At 45.6% G+C, this 24,265-nt stretch overlaps 1 protein-coding gene across 25 annotated transcripts in view; it reads left to right on the forward strand.

Annotated features, from left to right (window-relative positions):
- The window catches only part of NCOR2 (nuclear receptor corepressor 2), a 511,248-nt gene that overhangs the window by 80,105 nt on the left and 406,878 nt on the right, over window positions 1-24,265 (forward strand). Inside the window, exon 2 of one of the 25 annotated variants that reach the window (XM_075898483.2) lies at window positions 23,047-23,144. The exons of the other annotated variants lie outside the window; for them this stretch is intronic. The gene's annotated coding sequence lies outside the window, so the exon portion shown is untranslated. The remainder of the gene's footprint in view (window positions 1-23,046; window positions 23,145-24,265) is intronic. 25 annotated transcript variants of the gene reach the window in all.

The following is a 24,265-nucleotide window of genomic DNA, read 5'->3' on the forward strand; positions in this document are numbered from 1 at the left end:
CCCTGAGCTTACAATGGCCGTCCTGGGTCAGACCAAAGGTCCATCTAGCCCAGTAGGCTGTCTGCCGACAGCGGCCAACCCTAGGGATCCTAGAGGGGATGGACCGAAGACAGTGACCAAGCCATTTGTCTCGTGCCATCCCTCTCCAGCCTTCCACGAACCTTGGGCAGGGACACCACTCCTACCCACTGGCTAATACCACTCCATGGACCCAACCTCCATGACTTGATCTCACGTCCCTTTAAACTCTGTTCTAGTTGTAGCCTTCACAGCCTCCTGCAGCAAGGAGTTCCACAGGTTGACTCTTTGCTTTGTGAAGAACAACTTTCTGTTATTAGTTTGAAGCCTGCTACCCATTCCTTTCCTTTGGTGTCCTCTAGTCCTTCTTTATGGGAACTAATGAAGAACTTTTCTGTATGCACCCTCTCCACCCAACTCCTGCTTTTAGAGACCTCTATCCTGTCCCCCCTCCATCTCCTCTTTTCTAAGCTGAAAAGTCCCAGTCTCTTTAGCCTCTCTTCATATGGGACCTGTTCCCAACCCTTGATCATTGTAGTTGCCCTCCCCTCTCCCAGCCTCTCTCTTCCCCTCTCCCACCTCCTTTTCCCAGTCTCCCCCAGTTTTGTTCAATAAAGACAGATTCTATTTTTGAACACAATTGTCCTTTATTTTGTACATCAGGAAGGGGGGCTAGGGAAGGGTAAGTGGAAGGAGGTGAGGGAGGAATGGGGCACGAGCCCCCGATGGGGAGGACTGGGCTGGCTCTGTGGGATTCTGGGGGTGGAACCTCTCCTGCAGCCCCCCAATTGTCCCCCTCTCCTCAGATGGCAGCCTGCGGCAAGTGCAGCCTGTCTGATGGCCGAGTAGTGTGATGTGCCCAGTGTGGGCACTCCGGGCACTCCAAGCCAGGACTGCTTTGCAAGCAGGGCACCCCTGAGAACTGTCTGTCCGGGCTGGGGGTCGGGTCCCTTTAAGCACAGCCCTCGGCTAGCCTGAGACAGCATCTCCACGCTCTATGTCCTCCTCTGATGCCCTGTCGGCACTGCTTCCGGCCATCCTTAAGCCTGGTTCAGGGTCCACTCTGTGTGGACATGCTAGTTCGAATTAGCAAAACGCTAATTCGAACTAGTTTTTTAGTCTAGATCCGTTAGTTCCAATTAGCTTAGTTCGAATTAACTAATTCGAACTAAGTTACTTCAAATTAACGTTGTAGTGTAGACGTAGCCTCTGATGTTATGCAATGGTGCATAAACTTTGAAAATCTAGTCTTCAAACTTCAGTAGTGACCTCAGTTCTGCCTCTAAGTAATATGCATATTCAAACAAGAAAAAGAAGTACATTCTGTACATGTCAGTAGTGGAATAATTTTATTAGTATGTTTTCCCTCTGGTCATTGACCTATAGTCTATTCCATTATTGACTGGTGAGTTACTGGCTCTTTGTGTTCTGCGGTTAAATGAACTGTAAGGTTCAGAGCATCTGGCTGGAATGGTGTTGCTGTGCAGAACTTGTGTCTGGGGGACTCATGGTGAGGCGAAAGCTTTTGTCCCTGGCAGCCCAAATACCCATTTATCCTTTTTTCTCTAATAAACTGGCTAAACAGCATAGTGAAGTATTGGTTCTGCTTCCATCTCGGCATTCAAGGCTGTTGTAATAACCTTCACTCTACATTCCTGCCTCCTCACACTCCTGCCAAAGATCAGTTTACGCTGGCCATCAGTAAGTCCCAAGCTTTTGCAAAATGTGTATGGATTTGACCCTGGTGCCATAATTTGGTTGTTCTTTGGGTACTGGATTCAGAACACAATTATATATGTGTGTCCATTCAGTGCTTTCACAAGTTCCACTATCCTTGGGCTTTCTGCCTAGAGTGCTATCTCTGAAGCTCCAGAAAGTTTTGCTCTAGGAACCACTGGCTGGCCATGGATGGAGATGTGGTTTCTAAGGGTATGTTTACACTGCATGCTTATTTCAGGGTAAGCTATTTCAAAATTTATATTTCAAAATAGCTCATCTACACAGCAAATGCCTGTCAAAATAGTGCTGAGCTATTTCAAAATAGAGTGTCCACATTGATTAGAGGCTGAATCACATTTAAGGACACCTGGAAGCACGCCAGGCAGGGCATCAGGACAGCAGTCACTTCCTGGAGCTGCTGCCTGAGGCTAGGTGAGGCTCGTGCTTAAAGGGACTCCCCGTACAGACACATTGCAGGCTTTTCTTTGCTTGCTCTGGTTGCCCTTGCAGACACCACAGCACTCCTGCCATGGAGCCAAACCTGCCTCTGAGCAGTTGACGGCTTTTAGGCCCCTTCTGGTGCAGTTTCTGCAGGCTGCCCTCATGGCCCTTCAGGAACAGGACCTCCAGCTTGTGGAGCACCTCCTGGCCTCTCTTCAGGTGCTGCTCATGCAGCCTGACTCCACCTGACCCTCCCCTGCTCACCGTGCACTGCTGCTTCTGGCGACTGGACACCAGTTCCGACTGGTGGGATGGCTCGTCATGGAGCAGTGGGACAACCAGCAGTGGCTCCAGAATTTCTGCATGCAAAAGGACACCTTCATGGAGCTGTGTGAGTGGCTTGCCCTGCCCTCCAGTGATGAGACACCCACGTGTGACCCACTATCCCCCTCCAAAAGTGGGTCGATGTCGCCTTCTGGAAGCTCACCACGCTGGACACCTACTGCTCATCTGGAACCGGGTTGGCGTGTGGAGACTGACTGTTGGGGCTGTGCTCATGCAGGTATGACTCTTTTGTGCTATTGTCCCAGGACGGTGGTGAACTGCCTGGGTTCCCTAGGGAAGTGGGGGAAGGGTGGAGGCTCCCTTCCTGGAAGGTTTTTCAGCCCCACCCTCGAAAAAGTCCTGTCAGGATATGGGGACAAGTTGGGGTTGCTCCTGGTGTGTGTGCGTGCAGGGGAGTTGGGCTCAGGAATTCCCTAGGGCATGTGCAACCCTGTGACTCTCTCTTACAGGGTTGCGGGCCATCAATACCATCTGGCTGCATAGGATCAACATAGTGGCTGACGAGGATTTCATCATCACTGGCTTTGCCACCATGGGCTTCCCCAACTATGGGAGAGGGTCATTGACAGCACCCATATCCCCATCTATGCCCCACCACCACTGGGCATCTGACTACAGCAGAAGGGAAGGAGTAGTTTTCTATGGTGCTGCCAGTCCTCATCAACCACCGAGGCCACTTCACCGACATCTGTGTCGGGTGTTCGGGAAGGCACACAACGCAGGTGTCTTTCGAAACTCCAGCCTCTTGCAGAAGGTGCACGCTGGCACTTTTTTCTTTGACCGCACCATCAAGGTTGGGGACATGGACATGGCAATCTGTACTGTGGGGGACACAACCTATCCTTTGCTCCCCTGGCTTATGAAGCCCTATACTTCACCTGGACCCCACCAAGGAGTGTTTTAATGCCAGGCTTAGCAAGGCCCGCATGGTTGTGGAGGGCACCTTCAGCCATCTGAAAGGGAGGTTCTGCCGTCTCCTCACCTGCCTGGACCTCGGCAAGTGGAACGTCTCCCAACGGGTGTTGTGTCCTCCACAGCATTTGTGAAAACAAGGGGGAAACATTCCTGCCAGGGTGGGGGGGCAAAGGCTGACCAGCTTGGTGGGGCCTTTGGGCAGCTGCGCACACCTGCTATCTGGCATGCCCATCAGGGGGCTGTGAAAATCCAAGAGGCCCCGAGGGAGAGTTTCACACAAGGACACGAGTAACACTAACCCCTGGGCCTTCCCACAAGGGGCCTGAGCATTGGACCTCTTAGCCTTTCCTCCCAGACCCCTTGCTTCTCCCCCTCTACTCTCTTGCAGATACAATAAACTACACTTTTTGTTTTTGAACAATATACTCTGTTTTTTTATTTGGAATAAATGTAACTGGGGAGGGACTGGGGAAGGAATTTAGGAGGAGAAGGAGGGAGGTGGGAGGAGAAGGAGGGAGGTGGAAGGAGAGGCTCAGGAGTGGGGATGGGAGTGGTGCCTGCCTTGGCCATGATGGGGCTAGGGAGAGAAACTGAAGGGTTGGGAGCTGGAGTGGGAGTTGAGGCAAGAGTGGCAGCAGGAGCGGCCACCAGGCGGTCGAGAGTGGTGGTAAATGCCATGCACATGGTTTGGCCCTTCTGCAGCAACTCCTGCCAGGTGTTTCAGCACAGATCCAGGTCGGCCTCCAGTCTGCAGTCCTGCCACTCCTGGGAGCACTGTAAGGGATGCAGGTAGGCAATGTGCTCTCGCTGCAGGTCTGCCTGGGCTTGTCTTCACCTGTGGGTCATGCGGGGTTGGGGGGATGGCACCAGAGGTGTTGTGCCCCTCTTGCAGCTGATGCAGCTATGAAGAACAAATAAAAGGGCAGACATCCCTGGAGACCCTGTGCCTGAAGCCTTCCCTCATCTGTCAGCTGACACCAAAAGGTCTCAGGTCAGACAAAAGGGATGTGCTTTGAGCAAGGCCATCTGTGGCCTAGACAGTGCCACAGATGCCTAGACATTTCCTGCAGGGGCACACATGTCACAGGGGAAGCCTCACTACTCCTACATCCCAGGAACAGGCAGGTATGGGAAGGTGCCGGAGAAACTTGGAGCAATGCTTGTTATTTCAAAATAATGGTGCTGTGTAGACATGCCCTAAAACAGAAAGGTCCTGTTTCCTTCAGGTCCTTAAAAATCAGGGTCTGGCTCAAAACTGAAAGCTTTCATTGGCTTCATTGGGCTTTGGATTAGGCCATAGGACAAACACTAGGGCTACGGCTAGACTGGCCCCAAATTCCAGAAAAGGGATGCAAAGCAGGTAAGTCAGCATAGGGAAATCCGCGGGGGATTTAAATATCCCCCACGGATTTAAATAAACATGTCCACCGCTTTTTTTCCAGCTTGGGGAAAAGCCGGAAAAAAAGCCTCTAGACTGGCGCGATCCTCTGGAATAAAGCCCTTTTTCAGAGGATCTCTTATTCCTACTTGAAATATGGTCCATATGCTGACTTACCTGCTTTGCATCCCTTTTCCGGAATTTGGGGCCAGTCTAGACGTAGCCGTGGGCTGTGTTTACATTGGCATCCCTTTCCGGAAAAGGGATGCTAATGAGACACATCGCAATTGCAAATCTGCGGGGGATTTAAATATCCCCCGCGGCATTTGCATTTACATGGCTGCCGCTTTTTTCCGGCTTGGGGATAAGCCGGAGAAAAGCGCCAGTCTAGACATGATTCTCTGGAAAATAAACCCTTTTCCGGAGGATCTTCTATTCGTACTTTCACATCTACTTTTAAGTAGGAATAAAAGATCCTCCGGAAAAGGGTTTATTTTCCGGAGAATCACGTCTAGACTGGCGCTTTTCTCCGGCTTATCCCCAAGCCGGAAAAAAGCGGCAGCCATGTAAATGCAAATGCCACGGGGGATATTTAAATCCCCGCGGATTTGCAATTGCGATGTGTCTCATTAGCATCCCTTTTCCGGAAAGGGATGCCAATGTAGACACAGCCATGGAGCTCTTTCTCCTCTTGCTTGCTCAAAACCTGCGCTGCTAGATACAATTAGCAACCTCCTGCTGCAGCCTCCCGTAATTCCGCATGGGAGATGAAGGTTGGCATGTATCATGCTGGTTGAGAGCCTCATCTGGGAAGCATGGGACAATCTCTTGGTTAGCATTTCTTGCTGATGCTATTGTCTGGTGGTCCATGAACCCTGAGTTCAATGTGACCCTCAGGCTCTGCAATTGATGCTAGTAGGGCTGGAGTGTGAAGGTTCTGCAGAAGTAGAAGCAGCAAAGCAGTAAGTCTGGAAAGGAATGAGCTGAGCCATGCTTGCACCCAGTAAACTATCATCCCTTTTCATTTTAACAGCCTGGGGCGTATGGCGCAGTCCCTAGGAGTCTCCAACCTCAGTGGAATCCAGGCGCTGAAATGCATATTAAATGGCATATTTTATTTACAAGAGAAGAATGTTTCCCGCTAAGCTCCGATGATTTCACTTAGCTCTCCCTCCCCCCTCCTGTGATTGCCAGGGGCTCCCCTTCCTCGCTGCTGTCGGGAAGTAGCTTTAAAGCACAAATTCTCGGCAGTGCTCTGATTTCTATAATCCATTCATATTTCAAGTCTAAAAACAGTTTTTCTTTGGTGGGTGACTTATTTGCTTGTCATGCTAGTGGGCCACTGGAGTGCTGTAAAAGGGCTTTTTGTCTGCTAACGTTTAGCTTCCTCTCCAGACCGATCCATCATGTTTAAAGGGAAAAGGGGAGTGGGTGAGTTTCTTTTGGAGACCATAGTACTTGGTATACAAATAAGCTGGTGTTGAGCTTGTAATAGAGGATCCTTGAGCTTCTAACTTTCCTTAACGCAGATCAGTATTGGGGGGAGGGGAGGAAGAGATTTTTCTCCAAGATCTGGATTGTGTTATGTTTTTTAACAGTGGGTGTAAGAATAGCCCTGTATTCTGCCCATGTACTTGTCTAGCTTTTCACAAGCAAAGAAAAGTTTGTGTAGAGTGAGATCAGAGGTGGAAGTTGTCTTTGGAATACAGTCCAATCCCATTAATAGATTTTAGGTTTTTGTTTTTTTTAAATTTGGATGCCGACTGACACAATCTGTATGCTTCCAAATAGGATGTGTCTTGCTGTGGGAAGCAAACCCCTGTTACTCTTGGTCATTCACTAACTGCTGTATGCTGCTGTTTAATGGGTGACTTGATTCCAAATGTACTCACAACTTCTGGGACTCTTCTATTCCCGGTATGGCTGCTGGACAGCCTTTCCTTGGAGAGGGGAGGTGAAGAGCTGGGCCTAAGGGATTTAGGTGCCAAACTCCCATTATTAGAATGGGATTGCTGGCATTGTCAGTTGCCATGTCAGTCATGAATATGTTGCACTTTGGAACAAAGTTGTTACATGCCAACAATATTGAGATAAGGGGCGACGTTAGTTTGGTGGTAAAAGCTTGCAGAAAATTCCAGTGTACCTTAAGCTGATCATTCCCTTGCAGAATAGATCTGGCCTAAGAGTCCCCATAGAGCTGTCAGTGGGCTTGTTAATGTGCATTTCCACTTGTGTATTTGTTACATGTACCCAGTGCTTGTGATGGGGTGTTTGGAGCTGCGCCCTGAGCCCTGAAATTACTGCCCTATGGAAAAGCCTGCAAGCATAGCTGAGAGCATTTAGCACTTTCTGTTGGGGGACTGTGGACACCCTGCTGAGGAGGGATGCTGGGTGCAAAACTCTTGCTACAGTATGCCTGTTACATTCTGTCTGTAAAAGAGCAGAGTAATAAATGGTACACATGGTGAAAGGAGGACAGCCCGGGCCTGTTTTATGACTGAGGTGACAGAAACAGGCTGGACAGCACGGCACAAGGCAGTAATGGAGACACCCTGTGACAGCGTTCTTTGAAAAATCCCTGGTGGGCCTCAAAGAGGCTAAGGATCTGAGCTTCTCAGCACGGGGTCAAACCCGGAGCTAAGCTGTCTTTTTATTTATTTCATTTTGTTCTTAAATAAAAGTAACTCCTGAGCAGATGAAAACATTTGCATCAGAGTGCTCATGCACCTTTGTGTTCTAGTGCCAGTTCTCTGAACAGCGAGAGAGAGTCTTCATGAGGCTCTGACTTTAAAAAGGACCTCGGGAGCATTGGGCAGCTCTTCATGTCACTTTTGGGTGCTTTACTCCACAGAATATTCTGTGCTTTCAGGTTGCCTTAGAAATTCAGTGCAACTCTTGCCAACTGGGAAAATCAAGCAGCGTCCAGTTTTGTCGCTCATGTGTAAATTACATCAAGAAGCCAGGAAATTATGCAGCTCTGCAAAGCAGCGGGGCTTTCAAGCAAAGGAAGAGACCAAAATAACTAACAATTGATTCATAATTTGTTTTGTTTTGTTTTAAGAGGCCAGAAGGAATTGTCTCATCTGACCTGTAGAACACCAGGCATAGAATTTCATCCAGTTACTCCTGCATCAAGCCCAATGACTGTTGTATCCTAGCAGAGGTGAAAGTAATCTGGTATGGCTTGGTATGCTGTACCTGCCGGAAAGCGGCTGGCAAGGTCCGGCATGCCATAGCAACTGTTAGTGGCTAGTACGGTATATAGGAAAGACACTCTACTGCTTCCAGCCCTTCCATAGAGCTGCTTCTCAGGAGGACAGGGTTGTAGGGAGGGAACTGAGAGCATGGGTGCTGACTTCTTGTGTAATCTAGGGCTGGAACATCCCTGGGGAAAAATTAGTGGGTATGGAGCAGCCACTGACACCACTATCCCCCTGCACTCCTGGTGCACCCACATCTCCTTGCTTACCAACTCCTCCTCCCTCCCAGCACTTCCGAGCACTGTGAACATGGTGTTCATTGATTCATGGTGTTCAAGCTCTGTGAGGGAGGGGGAGCAGCAGAGGTGGGGCATACTTGGGGCAGGTATCGGGAGGGGGAAATTGAGCGCAAGATGAGAAGTTGGTGTCTGTGGTTGGTATGACAGCTGGAGGTCGTCAGCTTTCTGCTTCTTTCCCTGTGCGCTACCGCGTCTCCCCCGCAGGGCAGTGAGCCGAATCCCAACCCCCTCCCTGCCCATGTCCTCCGGCAGGGCTGCTGCTGTACAGAGCTGGAGGAGAGGCGGCTCTGTGGAAGGGCAGGAGACATTGCTGGAGCTTCTGCTCCTCCATTGGCAGGGCAGAGCAGGAAGAGCAGCAGAACTACCAGCAGCTCCTCTAGCTGCTGTACCACCTAGGGATGTAATAGTGTAGTTGATTAACCAATTAATCAGTAAGTAAAAGCTTATGGGTTAATGCTATAGACTACACTCATTTTCCTCCCTCCCCCGCCAGTAAATTTTTTGTCAGGCTGGCCAGCAGCCCGGCTCAGTCCCGGCTTGTACTGGGTCCTGGACCTACCCCCTCTGCGGCCCTGCATTTAAAGTATATTAGGAGCCAGGTGGGCAGTCAGCCTGGCTCAGTTCCGGCTCAGGCTGGGTCCAGGAGCTCAACCCACCCCCCGGTTCTGGTTTTTAAACTGGCTCTCCTTGCGGAGCAGCTTCTGCCTGGCACCCTGCACTGCTGCGTTTGATATGGAGACAGCAGCACAGAGTGGCAGAGGGCTCCTCAGGAATGGGGATGGAGCACTCTGGCTGCGTGGTCTCTCCTCCGGGGATGACAGAATAGTCAAGTAACCGACAAGAATTCATGAGGTTAATCGACTATTGAATTAATCGATATTTAACATCCTTAGTACCACCCCCATCATACCCCCCACCTAGTAATGTGGGATAAGGGGGGAAGGAAAGTGTGGAGATGGGGTAGGGTCATGCAAGGAGGTCACATGCCCCCAGCCTTAGCTAATGTATCTCCCCCAGTCACCTGTACCAAGAATAAACTAATTTTACTTTCACTCCTGTCTCCTACTCAGTTCTTATGCGGTGCCATCAATATCAGGGAGGCTGTGAGGAACCACTTTGACAATGATGGGCACTGACGTACCTGAGTGTAGGGGTTGCTTCCCTGTCTCATCCCACTGCTCATCTTGAGCGAGGCATTGCCATGAAACCCAGGGGCTATTTCAGGCTTCCAAAGGAGCTCTGTCACACAAAATAATCTCATGCCTTTAAACATTTGTCTTTATTGGTGTCTTTCAATCAGGATATTTGGTGGTAAGGGGTGGTCAGGGTAATTGGAAAACCCCACAATGATGTTTATGTCCAGCTGTTAAAGTCACAACTGCTTTCACAGGGGGTGGAGTATGATAGGAAAAAATCCACTTGATTTGTGTGTGTGTGTGTGTGTGTGTGAGATATATATATATATATATGTTGGTTTTCCATGAGCTGTAGCATGCCCTGAGCAGTTTGTGTTTTCACTTTGATCTCAGTAGATCTTCCCCCTCTCTTTTCTGCTGAATGACGCAACACATCCTTGACCAGATCTTCTCTCATCTTCCTGTTTTTTCCCTCTTAGTTGATGGAGTCTGTCTGCTGCTGAACATTCATGATACCGAAGGTCTGATCTGGAAAAGTATCCATTAACAATGGAGTGATTGTGCTATTCCTGATATAGATTGTAACAGTTCACTAATATCCACATCTTTGAACAAAAATTCCCACTTTTCTTGTTACCCTACAGGCAAACACAGATCTCTCCAGACCCTGTGTTCATAGTGCGTTTTAAAAGTGGGTTAAAAGTGGGGAGGATTAATATGGGCCTGGGTTCCCCAAGACAGTAAGGTCTGGACTATTGCAACAGGTGAGCATGGAAACAGTTTGTAATAATCCTACACTTGTCCACAGCCTGATATTACTTTGAGTGACATATCCTTGCTGAAGGCTAACAGGCAAAGCTTCTGCATGCTAGTGGGGGGCTTTCTGCTCCTTATGCAGCCAAACTCTATGCTGCTTTGGCAGCACAGTCTGAGTAATGGTTTGAGAGAGTGTTGTGCCACAGCAGCGAGGAAGTGGCAGCCTTGCCATGGAATCACCAAGAGAAAATTCGTAAGTACATTAAGCAAATCTTTAGCACCATCTCCCAAATCTTTAGCACCATCTCCCACAAGATTCTGTTGATATCTGTGTGCACATCGATGCTCTGTTTGGACATACCACAGACCCAGGGCTTAGTCAGCTCACAGAATACAGCTTCTGGGCACCCTGCCTGCATGAGCAACTTTCCAAGCCAACACCTGCCCCCCTCACGCTGCTGCAACAGCAATTTTCCTTCTGTGCTAATCGGGAATTATGGGATAGGTTGCCAGGTGTCCATACTGTCTCTTATTCGGGTCCGTCGTCTGGTAAAAAAAAACTAGATAATACCGGACATGTGAAATGTCCGGTATTTCCTATTTCCCTCAGACAGAAGCCTGGCGGGGACAATTTTCCCCTGCCGAGTCTGGCGGGGGCGAGGGAGCGAGAAGCGTGAGACCGTTTAAAAGCTCAACGCGGCTCCCCCCCTTTTTTTGCACTCAATAATTTTGGTCTCCCTTTTTTCCCCTCAACATCTTTGGTCTCCCCCCTTTTTTTTGCTTAACAGAATTTTTTCCCTTTTTTTTTTTTTTTTTTTTTTTTTTTTGAGGGGGGTAGTGTTCGGTATTTTTTGTTACACCATCTGGCAACCCTATTATGGGGAACATGTTGGAAGCCAATAAACTTGACTAAAAACCTACTGTTCTACACACTTTATTGGCAACAATAAAGGCAGGGGAGAAAAAAAAGTGTTGTAGAGAGGTGGACGTTTTTTGTCACCAAAAATGGTGACATTACTTTTTTTGCATTGTAATGTGACCATTTTCTGGCTTTTGTCACCAGAAAGGGTTTTAAGTGAAAAACTTGCAATAGTAGACAAGACCTTTGAGAGGTGATGGAATTTCCATCCTTAAAGGTTTTTAAGGCCTGGCTTGACAAAGCTTTAGTTAGGATTATTTAGTCCTGCTTCAAACATGGTGTTGGACTAGATGCTTTCTGAGATCTCTCCCAACCTTAACATTCATAGCTTCCATGATTCTAAGCTGCTGCTGCATTTCAGGGTCAACTTGAATGAGGAATGTTGGTTGCTGACAAACTGGACTTTGTTCATTTTGTAAGGAGAACTCAGCACTGAAACTTCTGGTTTTGTGCAGATCTTTCTCTGAATCCCACTCTCTGGCAGTGGGCAAAATCTGGTTTGTGACAGGTCCAGGAAAACCTCAGGGTATGCGTGCTAATGAAAACTGAAAGCAGACTAGGGGTGTTTTTTGCCTAGTAGTGGGTTTAATTTTGAGTGACTCAAAAAGGAAGTTAGTCCTGGGATTTTGGGCTAGAGATGGTTTTATTTTTACAAGAGCTGTCTGGAAAGCAGAAATCACTAAATTTCATTTCCACTGAACTTCTGTTTCAATCGAAAGTCTCTTCTTCCCAGTTTCATGTGTGCTGGCCTACCACCACATTCTTTTTAAATACATGTGGCAGTGATTCCAATCCTTTAATTTACTTGGTGATACCCAAAGCAAGGAAACTCCCTTGGAGTACATGCCATTTCTGATAATTCATCAGGAGAAACCTGCAGAGATAGGGAGAGACCCCGACTTACTTAACTGACCTTTTCTCTCTCTAGTATTCGATTTTATGACACTGACTATTTTCAAAGGCTCTGTGGGACAGAGAGATGAAAGTTTTCGGGCTGTAGTGACTTTAGATTTTGAAAGCTTTTGGGCTGTAGTCACTTTGGATTTTAAAAAAAAGACAAAATTGTCTTCAAAATTATTGTACTAAGCACACAAAATGTTTCAGATATGTAGAGAGGGATTTCCGTAGTTGAACCCTAATAGTGCCACTGTGATTTAAGGAGGGTAGATCTCCTGTGGATGGAACAGTATTTTCCAAAGATTGAGTGTGTTCTGCCTTTTTGTATCCTAGATTTCTTCAAGTCACTTTGAGATAGTAGGTTTTAAAAAAATTTTGTACTAGACAAAGTGATTAGGTAGGATTTAGAACATCCACCAGTGTAAGCCAAGGATTGATTGCTCTATTCCTACCCTCCTCCAGCAAATCACAGTGTGTCTATATGTATAACTTAGCAAGACTCTGTCCTCAGCATTTGACTGTGACCAAACAGCAGGAATCCACAGAGGAAGAAAGGAAACAGATTGAAGTGTCTGAGAGATGTCTGAACTGGTAAAAAAGGGAATGCAAGACATTATCAGTGAATGAAATTTCTGGGGCACGAATGTTCTCTCTCTTGTTAGCGCTGCTATGAAAGTTTCCCCTGTCAAGATTCTTGACTTCCCTGGCCTCAGGAACTCGGTCTGCCTGTGGAAGACCCACTGCTTATGTAAGAACTTGCTCAGTTCCTCTTCTGACCCAGTGTGTTGTGTTCTGTGAATTATGGTTTTATGAACATGGTTGCAGATGAGCTAAGGGCATTGTCCCCCCACCGCCATGCACCCACCTCTTTTCAGACTTTGTGGGTATTTTCAGGTGAAATCAAGATGAAACAGAAATGTCAAGCATGTGTAAACTTACTAACTAAGGCTCAGGGATCACAGTGTTGACAGGGGGATCCTAAACATTGTGTGTGCCAACGATAGCTCCGTTCTTCTTCAGGCTTCTGGGCAGCATCTTTTTGAGACTGGATAAATATTCAGTTTCTGGTTAGCGCTGGTACAATAAAGACTCAAACCTTAACATGCATTCTGTGTGTCAGACCCTCACCCTGACCCGCTCTGGGCCTCGGAGCAGTTGTTTGCAGAGATTGCCTAAATTGAATAAACAATTATGTTAAATACGTAATGAAGTTACCAGGGTGCCTAATTAAATTACATTCAGAATTATGAGTGCGTGTGACTATATTCCTTTCCTAAAGAAATTACTCCACTGGCTTGAGCCTAGAGAACAGTAGCACCACAATGCAGGGGTTGTTTTTTTTTGTTTTTTTTTAACGTCAGTGTGCTTAATGTGTTTCCTGATGTTGTTTTTGTTTTTTGAACACTACCCCAGTTTTCAGCAATAGGGTTATTTCCTGTTTATTACCTAGCAATATAGGTGGGGCTTCACAGAAACGCATTTTCTTTTACATTAATTTTTTCCCACACAAATTGTCCTGATGCTTTCGCATCCAATTTCATGCTCTGTGGAAAGACTCTGAGAACTGTAACAATTCATCCATCTGTGTCATCAGTAATGGTTAGAGTCAGAGTTGGTCCTCCTGGATTCTGGTCTTTACATCATTGTGACCTTGTACAAATCACCTATACGTATGGTTCCCAGTTTCCCTATCTGCACTTAAAGATATTTTCCTTATAGAGAAGTTGCAAGATTTAATTCACAATTTTGTTAAGTGCTTGGAAATTCTCTGATGAAGGCCATTGTAGAATTGCAATTATTAGGGAAATTTTGTGGGACACAATCCGGGACTGACTGGGGAAATGGGGAGAGAAATGGACAAGATGACAACATGGCATTTAAAATATTCTGTAATTTCAATTGTTCTAGACTGCATTTAAACAGCAGCACTGTGAGGGTGCTTGTCAGTATGGGTATGTCTACACTACCCCGCTAGTTCGAACTAGCGGGGTAATGTAGGCATACCGCACTTGCAAATGAAGCCCGGGATTTGAATTTCCTGGGCTTCATTTGCATAAGCGGGAAGCCGCCATTTTTAAAACCCCGCTGGTTCGAACCCCGTGCAGCGCGGCTACACGGGGCACGAACTAGGTAGTTCGAACGAGGCTTCCTAGTTCGAACTACCGTTACTCCTCGTGAAATGAGGAGTAATGGTAGTTCGAACTAGGAAGCCTAGTTCGAACTACCTAGTTCGTGCCCCGTGTAGCCGCGCTGCACGGGGTTCGAACCAGCGGGGTTTTAAAAATGGCAGCTCCCCACTTATGCAAATGAAGCCCGGGAAATTCAAATCCCGGGCTTCATTTGCAAGTGCGGTATGCCTACATTACCCTCCTAGTTCGAACTAGGAGGGTAGTGTAGACATACCCTATGGCTCTTGATATAAGCATTAGGCTAAGGCAGAAGTATTTGAGAAGTGAGGGAAAGCCTCTGAAATTAAACACTTGAGATGTCAGCAGCAATCATGTCTGCCAAAGGAAATTCCTTTCTTGCCAAATAGTATAGTAGCAACAATATCTGCTGCATATGTGTACTGTCAGGCCTTTATTGCAATTTGTAAGACAACTCATCAAGGCTGAAGTGTCTGTGGCTAAGCAACTGTTGACCTTTGAGGTGATATGATCTCAATAGATGTGTGTGTATGCTAAGTTAGTATCTTAATGGCCACTCCATCCCTCCTGAAGAAGCTAATCGGACTGAAAGACCTGAATGGTAAGCTACGTGACTGGGATGAGTTTTGCACTACAAGGTGAGTGAGGTTGCGTTGATTTTCAGAAGCAGGGATGGTTGGTGGTATGCAGGGTAAGAGAAACATGACTGTCAATCCTGGTCATTTATTTTTATTGCAGTATCACCTAGGCGCTCAGTCATAGGCAAAGACTCCATTGTGCTAGGTGAGAAGACAGTAGTCCTGAAAGAGCCATGTTGGGTTATACATCTGTGGAAGAAGTTGTTTGCTTTAGTTGAATCTGAGGCTGACTTGCTGGCAGAAAATATCTGGCACTCCTGTCATAATGGTGAAGTGATAGCAGAATGTTGAAGTACTGGAGGTGCTCAGAGGCCAGGGAATGCACCCAGTGGGGGAATGAGGCACACTAGAAAAGGGGCTTCCATATAACAACAGACTGAAAACCTTGGAAGGAGTGGGTTATCCTGGCAGGATTACAGATCTGCAATGTAAAATTGCATCGCCCTCTGATTAAAAACTGCCCGATAAAAGTTTATTGGGGCCCTTTTCCAGCTTCAATTAAAGTTCTTTGTACCGTAGAGTGTTTCATGTCACTGCCCTACTCTCTTGCAGTGTGTTGATGAGAGAGGTAGCCATCACTGCTACTCTCCTGCAGATGCAAAACAAAAACCCATTCTGAGTCTTGGCCACAGTTACTGAAGGGTGTTGTCAAAGGCCAAGGGAGGCCTGGGGGATTACCGGAGGGCCAGGAATTGGCCCCAGCCCCACACTCACTGGGAGCCTTGGGAAACAGAATGACCCTGCCAGCCTGCTGCGCTCTTGCCATGTTACAGCTGGGCTGCTCTGCTTCACTGCAGCAGCAGGAATTGGAGCTCTTTTGCTCCCACTCCACTGTGCTCCTTTGAGCCTGGCTCCCAGTTGCATTGCTCAGCGGAGCAGAGTGGGCTGAAGCCAGGGTGACTGCAGCAGTGGGCCCTACCCCTGCTGCTGACACAAAACCCCTTGCCCCCCGGTAATCTCCTGGGTTGTGTGGCTTGGGGGAAGGGACTTGAGGAAAGGAGTGGAGTGGGTACAGGGCAGAAAAAAGCGGGATCTCGGGTGGAGTGGGGTGGTTGTTACAGGCCCTGCACCCCCCTCGGGATGGCGCTGAGTGTCAGTGGCAGAGCCAGGAATAGACAAGGTTCCCAATGCTTAATATAAATGGTGGCTTTCCACATTGTGAAGGGTGTCACCTGTGGGATTATAGCCTCCTTATGAGGTGGTGTACGAGATACAAATCCTGCCAAAACAACATGACCTAATAATGGTCAAAGCAAGTACAGAATATCTGCCATCCTAAATCAAATAAAGGAGAGGGAAAATATCCTATTACAGACCCGTGTGCAGGAATTTCTCTCTCTCTCTCTCTGTGTGTGTGTGTGTGTGTGTGTGTGTGTGTGCTTTTTTTTTTTAAATATGGACTACAAGGGGTCCGCACCCTCCCCCCCCATGGTCCTCCAAGTAAGTGGGGAAATCAGCCCCAGCCTTCCCCTGGCTGGTCAGAGCATGGCGGAGGGAGGCTCAGGCGGCACACAGCTTCTGCCTTCCCATGACTGGCCAGAGAATACTTACTTGATGCTTTTGCACCCTTCCCACCCCCCTGCATACGGGCCTGGGGAGACATGGAGCAAAGCGGAGCACGCGGGCAGCGGACAGCCCAGAAGCGCCGTGGCTGTCCCGCTGCCGGCGACCTCAGAGGCTTTGCTTCCCGTCTCCCTGGTCTGCTGGTCTCCAGCAGACCAGGGAGACGGCAGCAAACCCCGTTCGTAACTGCGGATCCGACGTAAGTCAGATCCGCGTAACTCGGGGACTGCCTGTATTCTAGGATGCATTTCATCAGGCCTGGTGACTTGCAGGCATCTAACTTTTGTAAGTGATTTTTGACTTGTTCTTTTTTAATTTTATCTTCTAAACCTACTCCCTTTCCACTAGCATTCACTATGTTAGGCGTTCCTTCATCAGACTTCTCAGTGAAGACTGAAACAAAGAAGTCATTAAGCATCTCTGCCATTTCCAAATTTCCTGTTACAGTTTCTCCCTCCTCACTGAGCAGTGGGCCTACCCTGCGCTTGGTCTTCCTCTTCCTTCTAATGTATTTATAAAAAGTCTTCTTGTTTCCCTTTATTCCGGTAGCTAGTTTGAGCTCATTTTGTGCCTTTGCCTTTCTAACCTTGCCCCTGCATTCCTGTATTGTTTGCCTATATTCATCCTTTGTAATTTGTCCTAGTTTCCATTTTTTATAGGACTCCTTTTTTATTTTTACATCATGCAAGATCTTGTGGTTAAGCCAAGGCGGTCTTTTGCCATATTTTCTATCTTTCCTATGCAGCGGAATAGCTTGCTTTTGGGCCCTTAACAATGTCCCTTTAAAAAACTCTCAGCTCTCCTCAAGCCCAAAGCAGGACCAATACCTACTAAATCAACCCAGCCAGGGCTTTGTCAAGCTGAGACTTAAAAACTTCTATGGATGGAGATTTCACCACCTCTTTAGGTAACCCATCCCAGTGCTTCACCACCCGCCTAGTGAAATAGTTTTTGCTAATATCCAACCTAGACATCCCCCACTGTAACACTGTGGGGGAGGTCTAAATTGAGATTAATCTCATTAAGCAATGAGATTAATAATCTGTTGGAAGAGATTACTGATAGATGTGATAAATTCTCAATTACTTGGAGTCTTTAACTCAGGAGTGGTGGCAGGGGAGGGAAGGAATATTTTAAATAAAATGCACCAAGTTGACCAGAAGTAGTAGTTGTGCTTACATGCCAATATTACTTGGTGAAATTCTATGGCCTCTGTTCTTCAGAAGGAAAGGCTAGATGACTGTATAACTGTTCCCTTTTGTACTCTATGGTGTTAATTAGGATTAGGTAATAGATGTTTGCTTATATAACTATGTAGTTTGTGGCACCAAGTGATTTATGGTCATGGCTACACAGGGCCTTGTTTGGTATTAATGTGGAAAGCTATGGTATTCCTGTCCCATTGCCATACGGAAATGATGTAGTATTAAAGAAAAGACAAGCATAAAAAGTGGTGGTGGTTTTCCATCTAGACCAGAGACAGGAAGAATCTCCGAAGGGAAAAATACATTTGAAAGGAATAGTTACATATGAATATATGAAAATTTAATATGGAACAGTTTACTAAGATCAAAATGAGTTGCTGTGCAGCTACATTATTAAGGAAGCCAAAAGCAACTTCTGAGACTGATGTCTACACCAGTTAGAAATTATTTGTGTACATGCAATTAACCTAGCCAGCTGTCTTCTAAGAACTATGGGAAAATGTAGTGTGTGTTTTTAAAAAAAGACTTTCTTGTTTTACTAAAATCTGTTATTTTTAAATATATTTTAATTGAGAGATTTCCATGTCTCTCATTCAAATAATGAAAAATAAATTGAAACATTTTTCATTCCTAATTGAGCCTATAACTCTATGAAAGCTGAAAGTCGCTGCTCTGGTTAAATTATCATGTTTGATCTCTGATAGCTGGGAGCTGAATCTTCCAATTGAATCTATTATGGAAATTTTCTTCATTTATCTTCAATTCAGTTCCTATATCAAAGTTGTTAGAAGGCTAGGGTTTATTTTTGGCTTGGATGCACAGAAGATAAACATGTTTGTTTCTAATATTAGGATCTTGCTCAAACACTAAAAGGATTGGCTAAGCCCTCATAGACAAGATATTGAAGCATATAACATCCCTTACCCAAGTTGTGACTGCAGTGTTTCCAGCCTTTGTCATAACATTTCTCCTCTAAGCAGAGAAGATGTGCTGGGTCCAAAAAAATGTAGTGTCCGGATGTAAGGATGGCTTCAGATGGAGGTAAAATGAAAACAATAGTACATTGTAGGATTTTAATTGTATGGACAAGGTAATGCCTTATTAATTTGTTCTTTCTTACTGGGAGTTTTCTATTTAAGACTGTGCAAATAAAAGCATGTTGATTTGGCATTTAGTTCCTGTACTGACTGTTTCATATTCTATATTAGGTTCTTGGTTTGCCTGAACAAAGATGAGGCTGGGTATTCCGTCTCCAATTCAGAAACATCGATTGCCACAACTTCTGAGCCAGGGCTAGTTGTGTGTTTCCTCCTCATGCCTGTTTATTGCTCGGCAGATTAGGGATGTTAAAAAGCATGTAATATGCTAAAGCGCGTATCCACTAAAAATTATAGCGGTTGCACGTGCTGCAGGATCTGCAGTATAAAGCTTAGCTTAGCTTTATACTGCATATCCCACAGTGAACTTTCCGTCTCGGAAGTGGAGTTGCCATCCTTTCCCTGCCCAGCTCCACGGAAGGAGGTTTCTCTGCCCTGCCTCAGGGAGGCCACCTTCTCAGGAGCCAGCAGAGGTTAACCAACACTATTAACCAATAAGCTTTAGCTTATTGGTTAAATGGTTAGTACGTTAAACTCTAACATCCCTACTTCATGTCTTGTGGCCCTATCGTATTGTTCACCTACTCTTGCATCCATTTTGGAATTATTTTTTGTCTTATGTGGGATTTGTTCTGTTGACAGTTATATTTTTCTAATGAATTTCTCAGTGATCTCCTCCATTGCTTACTGGATTCTCCCACTTTTCATGTATTTGGTCATTATGGTTTTCATTCCTGGATAGCAACAAGTTGTGAACGAAACTTATGATTGGTGACTATGTCCACATCACTGATTTTCGTTGAAGAGATTTTTTTAACAGTTTTTTTTCCCCAAATAATCTAATAGGCGATGCTTTTCTCAAAGGCTTGCTCCAAAGTTTATTAAAAGACCAGTGGAAAGACTCACTGGTTTGAATGGGCTTTGGATCGGGCCCCTAATTTTTCTTAATTTGTGTATGTCCAGATTATTTCTCTAAGACAAAATTATTTTCTTTGTTTTTCATCTATGTTTTCATTTGGGTTGATCTGAGATCTCTCGCTCTTACTCTCAGAAATTTGGAAAACTATGACTTTTGTTTGTGGTTTATTTAATCCCAGTTGCTGGAATTGTGGGGTTCAAAACATACAACCAAAAATTTCCCCTGATGGTTAGTTGTTACTGTCTGAATTAGAGGCCTATTGTTCTGGGAATTCCAGTTGCTGAGTTGAGCCTTGAGTAAGTTCTCTTTCTCTTTTTGGTCCAGTCTCACAGGCCTCTTCTTCATAATAGCGTGAGGGTGGTGATGAAAGAAGCAATGGGGGTAAATTTCCTTGTTTTGCTTTTGTTTGTATTTTGATGCTAGAAAATGTTTGTGGAATCTCTTTCTCTGGAGATATTTAAGAGTAGGTTAGATAAATGTCTATCAGGGATAGTCTAGACAGTATTTGGTCCTGCCATGAGGGCAGGGGACTGGACTCGATGACCTCTCGAGGTCCCTTCCAGTCCTAGTACTCTATGAAATGCTGCCTGCTCTAATACAGAAGCAAAGCTTAATACAAGCGAAAGATCTTAGCTACTGACTATACTGCAACAATTATTTGGTTAAATAATCCCCTTGAAGATGGTTTGGGATAAAGCGACAAAGGTCAGAATAATTTTTTTTTGGTGTATACTAAGGATGTGAAGGGTTAACTGGTTAGCAGTTAACTGATAAGCATTGCCATTACCGGGTGATGGTTACTGGTTACAGTTAACAGGTGGGAGTTGTAGTAGCCCCCTGCCCTCCATGAGGGTGGGGGGGGGGGGGAGGCTGCTCAAGGCACAAGGAGCCTGTTGTGTGCAGGAGCATTTCAGCCCAGCTGGACCAGCCCCATTATGGCAAGCCCGGTCCATGCACACCGAGGGTTCACAGTGGATGGAGGCTGCTCCGGCTGGGCTGGAGCAGCTCTTGAGCAGGGCGGAGGGAATGCTCCAGCCTGGCTGTGATGGATAGGGAGGGTCGCTTCAGTCCAGCTGGGCTCGAGTAGGGATGTTAAATATCAGTTCATTGAATAGTCGAGTAACCTCAAGAATTCTTATTGGTTAGTCGACTGTTCTATAATCCCGGGGTTGGGCTGACAGCTAGTGTGCTCCGGCCTCGCTCCTGAGGATCTCTCTGCCACTCCGAGCTGCTGCCTCTGTTGCAGAGGCAGCAGTGAAGGGCACCAGGCCGGAGCTTGTACTCAGGGGGAGCCAGTTTAAAAACCAGCTCCCCTTGTGGACTGGCTGCCTGTCGCCCTGTGCTGCTCAGCTGATAAAGAGGCAGCAGTGTGGGGTGGCAGCAGCCCCTGTCTAGAGCTCCCAAACCCGGTACGAGCTAGAACTGAGCTAGAACTGTAACCTGCCTGCCTGGTTCCTAATACACTGTAAATGCAGAGCTGCAGTAGGGGTAGGTCCCGGACCTGTTTCAAGCCAGGACTGGGCTGGACTGCTGACCAGCCTGCTAAAAAATTTGGGGATGAGGGATGCATGTACTCTATAGCATTAACATATAAACTTTTGCTTACTGGTTAATCGATTAATCGACTATACTATTACATCCCTAGGCTGGAGTGGCCCCCTCCTGCCCGCCCCCTTTTAATCAGTTGACCAGTTAGACATAATGTTTAACTGGTTAATTAATTTTAAAGGATTTTACATTCCTAATGTGCACCAAGAGTAGAAACAAACCTAGCTGTGGGCGCTCTGCTAATGCGCTGGGTAGCATTTGAATCTCTCCTGAATGGCCACACACGCACACAGATTACAGGGAATACTTGGATGTCCTCAGTTTGCTAAAGTTTGGAGAGGGCTCTTCAGTTTGCTAATGCTTGAAGACCGCTGTTCTATATGGTCCAGCACTTAAAAGGAGACAAAGTTCCATAGCAGATTAATATGGGTTTTAGCCACAGGAATTTGGTTCTGTAATATTCTTAATAATGACAAGGACTGTCGGTTTTTATGTTCCAGGTAGCTTTCTGCAGTTCTGTTTTTCTTATATATTGATTTGTCCTAGTTACCTATCAATGGATTATATTCAGCTTGTATGGTTATTGAATTTACTTTTAAATAAGCTTGGAAAAGTTGGATCTGTTTTGATCTGTGTAGGTGCTGTCTTGAGGTATGTGTCCTGGATATATGCAAAAAATGCATCCAATTATTAGGAAGCAGCATTAGCTATAGTTTCTTGTGAATAAGGAAATTCTTAGGTCTGAGGGGAGAAACCAGTATTTTATGTTTTGAAAGTGAATAAGGAAGTTGAGAGAAAGATAGGGTAGATGAGTAACTTTTTTTTTTTATTGAACCAGCGGCTGTTGGTGAAAGAGGCAAGCTTTTTAGCTTCAAAGAGCTCTTCTTCAGGTTGATCCAATAAAAGATATAACCTCACCAACTTTGTTTGCTTCTCATCTTGGGTTCAACTCAACTATAACACAGGAAATTTTTTTTAGTATTTAATGTTTTACAGATGCCCCAGAGCTGGAAGGGTTTTTTTGTTTTGTTTTGTTTTGTTTTGAAATGTAACAATGGGAGCTGGAACAATTCCAAAGCTATAAAGTCTCCTTAATTATGGTTTTAAGCTGACGGAACAGTTTCCACGTATAGTATGGGACCATTTAAAGTTTTAGGAATGGGATTGTCTTTTTGATGCTCTTGACCTCAGAAGAAAAGTAGGCCTATGCCAGAATTGCTCTCCTAAAACTTAGTGATTTCCATTCTAAAACCCATTGTTCCTCTTCAGTGTTTTGGGATTCTATTCATTGGTTAGTAGGACACATGAGCAACCTCTTTTCAGATGGATACCAGTGAAATTTTGGAGCATGGAAGGAAGTAGGTCACATCCTTCTCAGTATTCCTTGAGTATGTCAACATCAGAGCAAGATTGGGAGGCACTTGGTAACTCTGTTTTCGGGGATCGCTTTCTGGTGACAGTAAACTTTAAAAGAGGCTGCCTGCTGCCTCTGAGTTTCAGGCAGCAGAGCAAACTGATTCCATCCGTAGTAACTCCTGTGCAAGAGTGTAATGTGACTGAAGTCTATAGGGATGGCACTGATGTAATTGAGAGCTGAATTTAGCTCAATATCTGTTGTATAATGACTTGCCTGATTTTGCTCGTGTTGAAGTCCATTGAAGAATTTTACTTCATAATGGTTCACTTGCCCATTATTTATTGGGTGAGATTAAGAAAATTCACTAGTTTATCTCCCCCTCTGACTCCTTCCAGATCCCAAAACCAAACAACTTTTTAAAAATTTATGTCCCCTACTTGTTCTCTCTTCAATGATTAAGTCTTCCATATCTATCATTTCTTGCCTCCCAAAACTAGCACATTTTCTAAGATAGAAAAATTTATCATTTGTTGTATTTCTTTTTCTCAGCTGGACTTTCTTTGCCTGGAAGTGCACTAGCAAAACCTATGTTTGATTATCTGAGGCAAGATTGCTAATGTTGGTCACGTGGGAACTTTGCTATACAGGTGGGTGTCATTTAAAAGCCAGCATCTGCCTACGCGTACCACATCCTGATATGTGCTAAGAGGTGAGGAGAGACTGTCAACTTTTTGTGAAGATGGCAACTGTGAGGATCAGTCAGAGTTTGTGGCATGAGGAAATGTGGTGCTATATTAAAGGTTTTAATAGCAGTACACTTGTGAGGCCTGCTGTTTTGAAAAGTTCCTGGTTTGTATGGAACATACTGCAGAATACTTTTACTGGTACAGTGAGCAATTAATCATTAACTACAAGTAGTATAGCCTCAAGCATACAAAAAATTGTCACGCCCCATCCAATCGAGGTGGAAAAAATGTGCACTTTTTCACTGCTTTTGGTGTTTTTGTAGTCTTTTTATGGTATATTTGGGGCACTGTTCCATGAGGATTAGTATCTGCCATTTTTTAAAAAAATGTGAAAGCTGAGGTTCTTATGTAATCACTTATCTCCAGGAGCTGGAACTTTAAGGAAAACTGCAAATAATCATGAGACTAGTGATAAGCAGTAATGTGGTGCACTTGCTGATGGCTCATACTTACTTTTGAGTGGGCACTGTAAATTGCTTTTAGCACCTGCTCTTATGGGATGCCTAGTGCTTGCGTCTCCTGTTAACTTGATATGAATTGAAGGTGTCAGTGGGCTTCTCTTCACTGCGAAATTGACTTGAATGTTTCCACCTGCTCAAATTGTGCAGACACATTTAGTGCTGCTGCAGGGCTGCTTTTAACTTGAGTTAGCTAATCCAAGAGCACAAATCATGATCGAAGCTAACCTGACCTGCCCCTAGTGTGGATGTAGGCTAGTTCCATTCAGTGCTGCCTGTGTGTCTCCCCACAATTCTCATGTGTGCCCAGACATGACAGGGAGATTCTCCCACCGTTCACTTGGAAATAAACCATAGATCTCCGCTTACTGCAGCCTTGCAAATCGGGGATATCCACACTTATGGATGCAGATATCCCTGGTTTATTTTTGTGCATGTGGATACCAATTTTGTATTTAGAACCTTACAAATCTGTGGCTTTATTATATTCATGGGTCATTTTTGCATATGAGGATGTGGATACCAAGTTTGTATCTATACAGGGCTCTACTGAGAGCCAAGGAT

The sequence above is a fragment of the Pelodiscus sinensis genome, chromosome Z, assembly GCF_052426305.1.
Source record: "Pelodiscus sinensis isolate ZL-2025 chromosome Z, ASM5242630v1, whole genome shotgun sequence".
NCBI classification, from domain to species: Eukaryota; Metazoa; Chordata; order Testudines; family Trionychidae; genus Pelodiscus; species Pelodiscus sinensis.